Source organism: Cebidichthys violaceus, unplaced genomic scaffold (assembly GCF_023349555.1).
Source record: "Cebidichthys violaceus isolate CVI_PGR_0920_01 unplaced genomic scaffold, fCebVio1.0.p SCAF_16, whole genome shotgun sequence".
Lineage (NCBI taxonomy): Eukaryota > Metazoa > Chordata > Actinopteri > Perciformes > Stichaeidae > Cebidichthys > Cebidichthys violaceus.
Window position 1 is genome coordinate 4,292,620 of NW_027176329.1, and position 10,000 is coordinate 4,302,619.

The 10,000-nt window shown below is 40.5% G+C and overlaps 4 non-coding genes and 2 pseudogenes across 4 annotated transcripts; all 6 read right to left on the minus strand.

The window, feature by feature from the left end:
* LOC137873230 (5S ribosomal RNA) overlaps nucleotides 1–57 on the minus strand; it is a 109-nt pseudogene extending 52 nt beyond the window's left edge.
* Nucleotides 58–509: 452 nt separating this feature from the next.
* LOC137873068 (5S ribosomal RNA) lies at nucleotides 510–628 on the minus strand. The gene has a single exon (XR_011102980.1). It is a non-coding gene; the product is annotated as a 5S ribosomal RNA (ribosomal RNA).
* A 453-nt stretch (nucleotides 629–1,081) lies between these two features.
* On the minus strand, nucleotides 1,082–1,200 carry LOC137872990 (5S ribosomal RNA). Its single transcript, XR_011102907.1, has one exon. It is a non-coding gene; the product is annotated as a 5S ribosomal RNA (ribosomal RNA).
* A 451-nt stretch (nucleotides 1,201–1,651) lies between these two features.
* Nucleotides 1,652–1,770, minus strand: LOC137873185 (5S ribosomal RNA; annotated as a pseudogene).
* A 452-nt stretch (nucleotides 1,771–2,222) lies between these two features.
* LOC137873325 (5S ribosomal RNA) lies at nucleotides 2,223–2,341 on the minus strand. The gene has a single exon (XR_011103175.1). It is a non-coding gene; the product is annotated as a 5S ribosomal RNA (ribosomal RNA).
* A 453-nt stretch (nucleotides 2,342–2,794) lies between these two features.
* Nucleotides 2,795–2,913, minus strand: LOC137873158 (5S ribosomal RNA). The gene has a single exon (XR_011103067.1). It is a non-coding gene; the product is annotated as a 5S ribosomal RNA (ribosomal RNA).
* Between the last annotated feature and the right edge of the window lie 7,087 nt (nucleotides 2,914–10,000).

Sequence of the window (10,000 nt, forward strand, 5' to 3'; positions counted from 1 at the left end):
TCCCGACTCTGCTTAGCTTCCGAGATTGGGCTCGATCATAGAGGTATGGCTGTAAGCAAGTTTGTCTCCAACATATAGTCCTTTAAAAGCTGTTACAAATTGCAGTCATTTATAGTACATTTAGGACATGTTTGAGAAATCTCATTTTATGTTCAAAGGGACCCTGTTTTTAAAAAATGAAGCAGTTCTTTGAATGCTAGGGTGAATGGTGAAATAAACTTTACTTTTCTTCACAGAGAACTCTGACCTGTTGGTCCGAACCGGCTTGAAAAGACTCAAATACCAACAACAGTAGGTCAATTGCAAAATGTTAATGAACCTAAACCAGTTCATTAATTAACATTCCAAAATGAAGAAAATATTGATATGATATTGATTGATTCTCTTTTCCCTTTTTACTGTTACACACCTCTTTTCATGCATCTCTTCTTCAATCTTGCCTCTTTCTCACATATTTGTCAAATGAAAAAGCAGCAGTGTCTTCTGCCTCATTGAGAGAAAAGAGAAAAAGCTTACAGCACCTGGTATTCCCAGGCAGTCCCCCATCCAAGTACTAACCAAGCCCGACTCTGCTTAGCTTCCGAGATCGGATGAGATCGGGCGCAATCAGAGAGGTATTGCCGTAAGCAAGTTTGTCTCCAACACATAGTCCTTTAAAAGCTGTTAGAAATTGCAGTCATTTATAGTACATTTAGGACATGTTTAGGAAATCTCATTTTATGTTCAAAGGGACCCCGTTTTTGAAAAATGAAGCAGTTCTTTGAATGGTAGGGTGAATTGTGAATTAAACTTTGCTGTTCGTCACAGAGAACTCTGAGTTATTGGTCAGAACTGGCTTGAAAAGACTCAAATACCAACAACAGTAGGTCAATTGCAAAATGTGAACGAACCTAAACCAGTTCATTGATTAACATTCCAAAATGAAGAAAATATTGATATGATATTGATTGATTCTCTTTTCCCTTTTTACTGTTACCCACCTCTTTTCATGCATCTCTTCTTCAATCTTGCCTCTTTCTCACATATTTGTCAAGTGAAATATGCAGCAGTGTCTTCTGCCTTAAGGAGAGAAAAGTGAAAAGGCTTACAGCACCTGGTATTCCCAGGCAGTCTCCCATCCAAGTACTAACCAGGCCCGACTCCGCTTAGCTTCCGAGATCGGACGAGATCGGGCGCGATCAGAGAGGTATGGCCGTAAGCAAGTTTGTCTCCAACACATAGTCCTTTAAAAGCTGTTACAAATTGCTGTCATTTATAGTACATTTAGGACATGTTTAAGAAATCTCATTTTATGTTCCAAGGGACCCCGTTTTTAAAAAATGAAGCAGTTCTTTGAATGGTAGGGTGAATGGTGAATTAAACTTTGCTGTTCTTCACAGAGAACTCTGAGCTATTGGTCAGAACCGGCTTGAAAAGACTCAAACACCAACAACAGTAGGTCAATTGCAAAATGTGAACGAACCTAAACTAGTTCATTGATTAACATTCCAAAATGAAGAAAATATTGATATGATATTGATTGATTCTCTTTTCCCTTTTTACTGTTACCCACCTCTTTTCATGCATCTCTTCTTCAATCTTGCCTCTTTCTCACATATTTGTCAAGGTGAAAGCAGCAGTGTCCTCTGCCTTATGGAGAGAAAAGTGAAAAAGCTTACAGCACCTGGTATTCCCAGGCAGTCTCCCATCCAAGTACTAACCAGGCCCGACTCCGCTTACCTTCCGAGAACGGACGAGATCGGGTGCGATCAGAGAGGTAAATTCGTAAGCAAGTTTGTCTCCAACACATAGTCCTTTAAAAGCTGTTACAAATTGCAGTCATTTATAGTACATTTAGGACATGTTTAAGAAATCTCATTTAATGTTCAAAGGGACCCCGTTTTTAAAAAATGAAGCAGTTCTTTGAATGGTAGGGTGAATGGTGAATTAAACTTTACTTTTCTTCACAGAGAACTCTGACCTATTGGTCGGAACCGGCTTGAAAAGACTCAAAAACTAACAACAGTAGGTCAATGGCAAAATGTGAACGAACCTAAACCAGTTCATTGATTAACATTCCAAAATGAAGAAAATATTGATATGATATTGATTGATTCTCTTTTCCCCTTTGACTGTTACCCACCTCTTTTTATGCATGTCTTCTTCAATCTTGCCTCTTTCTCACATATTTGTCAAATGAAAAAGCAGCAGTGTCCTCTGCCTTATGGAGAGAAAAGTGAAAAAGCTTACAGCACCAGGTATTCCCAGGCAGTCTCCCATCCAAGTACTATCCAGGCCCGACTCTGCTTAGCTTCCGAGATCGGATGAGATCGGGCGCAATCAGAGAGGTATGGCCGTAAGCAAGTTTGTCTCCAACACATAGTCCTTTAAAAGCTGTTACAAATTGCTGTCATTTATAGTACATTTAGGACATGTTTAAGAAATCTCATTTTATGTTCAAAGGGACCCCGTTTTTAAAAAATGAAGCGGTTCTTTGAATGGTAGGGTGAATGGTGAATTAAACTTTACTTTTCTTCACAGAGAACTCTGACCTATTGGTCGGAACCGGCTTGAAAAGACTCAAATACCAACAACAGTAGGTCAATTGCAAAATGTGAACGAACCTAAACCAGTTCATTGATTAACATTCCAAAATGAAGAAAATATTGATATGATATTGATTGATTCTCTTTTCCCTTTTTACTGTTACCCACCTCTTTTCATGCATCTCTTCTTCAATCTTGCCTCTTTCTCACATATTTGTCAAGTGAAATATGCAGCAGTGTCTTCTGCCTTAAGGAGAGAAAAGTGAAAAAGCTTACAGCACCTGGTATTCCCAGGCAGTCTCCCATCCATGTACTAACCAGGTCCGACTCTGCTTAGCTTCCGAGATCCGACGAGATCGGGCGCAACCAGAGAGGTATGGCCGTATGCAAGTTTGTCTCCAACACATAGTCCTTTAAAACCAGATACACCCGAGGGTCCCCCATTTGGACGCAGAGTACATCAAAACTTAGAGAGTTTTGTGTTAAAAGTAACTGGCAGAGAACCCACGAAGAACGAATATAGTGATGTTATAGTTCTGCAGAAACCTCAGCGTCCTGGGAACAACATGAACTAGGTCACTTCTACATGAGACAAACACATCTTCCATCAGCCAAGCAAACAAATAACAAAATATCATAAATCATACTCGATATGACTGGGACAGACCGGAGAAAAAGGCTGCTACACTCCGTTAGCAACGTGCTACCTACGAACATGCAGCATGAAAAAGCACGAGCGCCTGACGGAGATTTCGGACATAGTTTTTATTTCTCTCCCCGGTAAACCATCGCAGAGATATTCAGCTTCGAACACAAAAAGTCACACAGCTTTCATTGAATATTGTACTTACTTTTGGTCGAATCTCAGCGAAAAAATGGAATATCTCCGTACTTCCACTTCATGTTTGTCCAGCTGCTGATGCTCCGTGTGAATCCGTTCGATTCGTGTCTCTCCGACACTCCTCGGTTTCTTGGGAGGGTTGGAAGCTCAGCAAATCAGATTTCAGAGCTGGACCTTTTTGAGCTTTATTGGCTAATAGTGCTGTCAATCATCTAGCTTTCAATTCCAGGCAATTCTATTGGTTCCTACGGTTCGAAGGATGTCTCAATGGTGAAAATCGGAGAAAGGGGGGCTGAGATACAGCCCTGAACAGAGAGTCTGAAGCAGGATTTGACCTTAAACTAAATAACTAAAAAGGGCATAGAAAGAGCTTAAAACACTCAAAAAAGGTTCAATCTTCGGTCTATTGATTCAATAAACATCATGAGTGATACATAGAAGTGATATAGAGTGTTTTTGAATTTTAAAAATACTTTTTTATTCAAATATTGGAGTATTTGATCAGTTTTCTAATTTGAAATGCTCTATATTTCATAAATGTTTCACTGTATCTATGTATAGCTGTGTATATAGAGCCTATATCAGTTGTTCTAAGAGCCCAGCATATTAAAAGTCTTGGATACCCATACTTTCCAAAAAACAATACCCTAAAAGTGCTGTTTTTCAAGATCGAGCTTTTGAGTTTTCCAAGTTCTGCTGTGTTCCATCCTTATCTTATGTGAACCAGTAACATGTATTCTGATAGTTCCATGATTTTTCTCATCTCAAAAATATATAAAAAAAAAATATTTTTTTTTTATTTTTTTTTATTTTTTATTTTTTTTTATACAATTAATTAGGTATTTCTTATCTTTATTCGAGCTGAGGCCTGCAAATAGGCCTCGTTTTTTTAAAAGCTGTTACAAATTGCAGTCATTTATAGTACATTTAGGATATGTTTAAGAAATCTCATTTTATGTTCAAAGGGACCCCGTTTTTAAAAACTGAAGCAGTTCTTTGAATGGTAGGGTGAATGGTGAATTAAAATTTGCTGTTCTTCACAGAGAACTCTGAGCTATTGGTCAGAACCGGCTTGAAAAGACTCAAATACCAACAACAGTAGGTCAATTGCAAAATGTGAACGAACCTAAACCAGTTCATTGATTAACATTCCAAAATGAAGAAAATATTGATATGATATTGATTGATTCTCTTTTCCCTTTTTACTGTTACCCACCTCTTTTCATGCATCTCTTCTTCAATCTTGCCTCTTTCTCACATATTTGTCAAGTGAAATATGCAGCAGTGTCTTCTGCCTTAAGGAGAGAAAAGTGAAAAGGCTTACAGCACCTGGTATTCCCAGGCGGTCTCCCATCCAAGTACTAACCAGGCCCGACTCTGCTTAGCTTTCGAGATCGGACGAGATCGGGCGCGATTTTTTTTTTTTTATCTTTTATTATCAAAAGTACCATCTTACAAAATCATACTTTCATAGAATACTATATCTACAAATATCAGAGTCTAAGCACAACAAACACAACAAACACAATAAATACTCGCAAATTAAAATATCAAATAAAATTTAGACAAGAAAAAAACAATAAACCAAACATTCTGTGGCAAACCAAAACAACAACAAAAAAAACCTTTTTACCCAACCTACATTCTCAAAACACTCCCACTCAATATATGTAACACAAAAAAACGAGTAAACCATAAGAACGATAATAACAGAAATCCCCTTATCCAAAAACACCTGCTCAAAAACAAAATTCCAAACCCCCATCCTCCCTTATTTTACATAACTTTACCTTTTCTATAAAAGCACCGGTGAACCACTCTTCCTTGCAGGCATGCAGCAGTCCTAAGTGCACCTTCAGCGTATTTTTAAACAGTGTTACTACATTCACTGTTTTCCCTTCGAAAAGAGCAAAATTCCTTCTCAGGACTGCTGCATGCCGTGCAAAGGCAAGTAACATGTTTACTTGATCCACCGTGCCCCTTCCCGCCCCCCCCTCCCCTCCCGCCCCTCTGAGTAAACCGAAAAGCCATACTCAGTCCCATTCTTGTAGAGCGTTAACTCCTACTCCGCAATAGGTTTTTATTAGATGCTTTACATATTTTCTCAGTTCCTGAAGGCTTTGGCAATGGAGGACAAGGTGTTCTAAGTCCTCGTCCTCGCTCCCACACACCGCACACGTCCTTTCAAACTTGTTTTTATATATTTGATGCAGGACGATGCCAGTAAACATCCTCCTGTGCCTTAACTTGAAATCTGTGTTAAAAACTGCATGTGAAATGAAAGGAATCTTGAGGCTGTGCCATATTGTCTGGATCTCTTTTTTTGGAAATACAATTGCCCATTTCGGTTCTGCTGCTGGTTTTTTAGTCAGTTTTTTTATGAGGAAGCTGTAAATTATCTTAGTTTTTATTTGTGAGACCGGGATATTTTTTCCACCGTGGCACAGGAGGAAGTTCACTGCATCGTCCTGCATCCTGCTGTTGCTGTATGGTATTGTTTGCCATACATCATCAATACAACTATTAATTCTCCTCCCCATCTCCTCTATCTGTTTTTTCTTGTATGTTACCTTTTCCCTGTTTAAAACCGCCAGTGTTTTTTCCAAATCAAAACCTATCTCACCCTCTCTCGCACAGACTCCCCCCAGCGTCGTCAGGCCCGCATCGCGGAGAGCCTTGGATACAAGGGGTCTGTCCTTGTGGGAGAAGAGGGGCGAGTTGAGGAAAGGTAACTTCATCACATGCTCTTTGTATTCCACGTCAGGTCTGAGGTAGGGCACAAATTTGTCCCAAGCCTCCAACACTTCACGGTAGAACCCGGGCAACCTCCCTGAGACACTTCTGGGGGTAAACCCACATAGGTTGTAATTACTTTTCTCACCATACTCCGTCAGGAGGGTCGCCAGAGTGTCTTTCCATGGGTGCTGCCTCCTCGAATCAAGAAATTTCCCTATTAATTTCACCCTCAGAGCGTCTCTTTTGGCTCCGATATCAATTAAGTCTAAACCCCCCTCCCTTTTGCTAGCAATTAATGTCCTGCGAGCGATCGAATTGCCCTTCCCTCTCCATAAAAATGAGGAAATCACACTATTGAGTGAATCTAGCGCCCAGTTTGGCAGCTCGCAGGACCCCATTACGTAGTTAATTTTGGACAGGACTAGTGCATTAGACACTATTACCTTCCCTCTTAGGTTTAAACCTCTGGCATACCATAGATTACATATGTTTCTAGTTTTCTTTATAATCTCACTCCAGGTTGCATCCCTGGCCCTCTCCTCATTTTCCCCTATATAAATCCCCAGTACATTTGTCATGTCTTTCTCTATTTTAAACCCCCATTCATCGTCCACCTTACTTTCTTTATTGAAGTACATTATCTCTGATTTTGCAATGTTTATTTTTGCCCCCGAGGCGAGACCATATTCCATCATGTGCTCCATTATATACCTAATGCTCTTTTTATCCCTGATACAAATATTAATATCATCGGCATACTGTATCATTTTTATTTCCCTCCCTCTGCTCGTTTTTACCCCTTCAATTCTAACATCCTGTTTTATCATCAAGGCCAAAGGTTCCGCCACGAGGCCGTAGAGCATAGCGGACAGAGGGCAGCCCTGTCTGACTGCCCTCTTCAGCTCCACAGGCTCGGTGAGGAAACCATTGACCTTGACGCGACTTTTAGCTTTCTCGTATAATATTTCTATCCATTTAATAAAGCTTTTGCCAAATCCATACTGTTTTAGTGTTTCCCATAGGAAACTATGCTCCACCCTATCGAAAGCTTTTTCTAAGTCTATCCCTATCAAACTCCCTCCTTCTTTTTTTATTATTTTAACTATGTCTTTTATTATAATTATATTTTCATGTATATCTCTTTCAGGGATACTATATGTTTGTGTATCACTGACCACTGTTTTAACCACTTCTTTTAATCTATTTGCCAGCACCTTTGCAATTATTTTATAATCTGTATTTAAAATGCTAATAGGTCTGTAGTTTTCCAGTTTTTCTTTACTACCTTTTTTGTAGATCAGGGTGATGACCCCTTCAGTAAAGGTTTCGGTTACACTTTGGGTTGAATGTATTTCTCCAAACACAGCTAGCAGGATTGGAGAAAACAGCTCAGGAAAGCTCTGGTACAGCTCGGCTGTCAGCCCATCAGTTCCCGGACTCTTGTTTTTCTTCAGTTTTTTTATTGCATGTTCTATCTCCTGTATAGTTATTGGCAATTCACAGTATGCTTTATCCTCTTCTTTTAGATGCGTTTGAATGTTTTTAGTTATTTTTTTAACCTGCGCCGTCTGCGGATTCTGGCTAGTGTACAGGTCTTTATAGTAATCAAAAACAGTTCTAATAATTTCCTCGTTGCCTTTGACCACAGTTTTCTCCTTGTTTTCTATTTGTGTAAAGTGTTGCCTTTCCTGAGCTGTTTTCTCCAACCCTAGAAAAAACGCTGTGCTTTTCTCCCCCTCCAGCAAAAATTGTGCCCTACTCCTTACTGCAGCCCCCTTACATCTTTTTGCTTCCATTTTTTCAAGCTTGGCTTTGTACAGCTCATATTTTTCACTGTTATAGTTTTTATTATCATCAGCTTGCTCAGTCTCTATCCTCAGCAAGTTCCTTACCATTCTTTCTTCGACCCCTTCCTCCCACTTTTTACCTTTACAATAATTTATACTTAGTTTTTTAATCCTACACTTAGCGTCTTCCCAGTATTCTTTTTTGTCCTGTACATATTTAATATCTGTTGCTATGTTATTTAATAAAATCTTAATTTTTTGTTTATATTTATGATCGTCAAGAATACTATTGTTCAAACACCATATACCTCTTCCTCTCTCCCCTTTATTATCTCCATATTTCATAATTAGTTGGGCATGATCACTCAATATATTAAATTGGTATTCAATATCTACAATATTTTTTATTTTTCCTGAGGTAACTAGCGCCAGATCTATTCTTGACTGTTTTAAAACGCCCATGACCGTTTGCCGTCTTGAGAACCCTCTAGCCCTAGGGTTGAAGATCCTCCAAGCGTCTAACATATTATTTTTTGTAATTAAGTTTTTTAGAACCCTCCTACTCCCGTCACTCTTGAATTTATTATTTCTTGATACGTCATTTCCGTTTAACGCCACATTAAAGTCTCCCATAATTATTGTCTCCCCCGTTATCCATTTTTCTATCCCGAGGAACAAAAGCTCCCTCTGCTCCCCACTATTTGGGGCGTATATATTTATTATTCTGATTATTTCCCCCTTATAAATTATTTCTACTATAATGAATCTACCCTCTTTATCCCTAGCTATTTCCCTACACCCACTAATGCTCTTTGGGTTGACCAAAATGGCCACACCACAAGCTCTTACTGTCCCCTCATTTGAAAAAACAACCCCCTTCCATTGCTTTGTACATGTATTTAAACAGTTTTCGTCCCAGTTTGTTTCTTGCAGGCACACTAGATCAGCATGCGAGCTCTGCATAAGTACCGCATTCATTTTTTTTTCACTTCTGCACCCGCTCACATTCTGGGACACTAGGTTCAGGGACATGGAAGCCATTAGGTAAAGCACTTTACATTTTAATTCTATCTCCTCCTAGTTATCTTTGTTTTCCCCCTCGACGAACCAGCCCTCTCTCTTTTCCTCACCTCCTTTGCCTTTGAGAAGTCCATGTCGGACTCTTCCGATGCCTCTGTCAGCTGTATTGTCTGTAGCCCAGCCCCGCTTTCGCCCAGCTTCTCGCTGTCCAGGGAAGACCCAATGTCCACCAGACTTTGCGCCCTCCTCAGCCCCTGCGGCCTAGGCTGGACTGTCTGTGCTGGCACCTTCTCCGAGTCCTTCTCCTGCACCACCGCTTCTGCCGCCTTTGCAGATTTGCCGCTCGTCTCAGGTCCTCCGGCCTGCTTCAGCTCACTCGCCTTGCTTCCCTCTGCTGCCACTGTGGTGGTCGTCTGTCCCACCTTCTCCACCGGGATCTCCGCGCCACTCTCCAGGATCATTTCTTGGCTGCCGCCATTCTGCTCCTCTTCTTCCTGCTCGTCCTCCCTCTCCATGTCCGAGCTGCTGGAACTGGTCTGGCTCAGCCCCTCCTCGCTCGCGTTGCACCTGCACCGTTCTTTCTCGTTCCTGCACAGGGTACACCTCTTCTGATTCTTTTGGGGGCACTCTCTTGCATAGTGTCCCTGCACCCCACACTGGTGACACATAAAGTCCGGGCAGTCTCTCACAATGTGCCCACCAATGTTCACCATTTTGGTCCGTCATTTTTGAAAAATCAAAGCGCCCCTTCCTCCAAAAAATGGGGGATTATTAGAAAAATGCAAAGTTCAAACAAAAAGATTCCCCCCTAACAGTGCAGCACTGCTGGGGGTACTAGAAACAAAATTACAAAAGAAAAGAACACTCAGGTCATCTAAATAGAAACAAAAAGGAGGAGAGAAAAGAGGATCTTCCTTCAAGGAGCCGTGTGCCAAAACAAATCTGCAGGTGCCAGCCACTTCCTGTTACAGAAATGGGCGTGTCATCAGAGAGGTATGGCCGTAAGCAAGTTTGTCTCCAACACATAGTCCTTTAAAAGCTGTTACAAATTGCTGTCATTTATAGTACATTTAGGACATGTTTAAGAAATC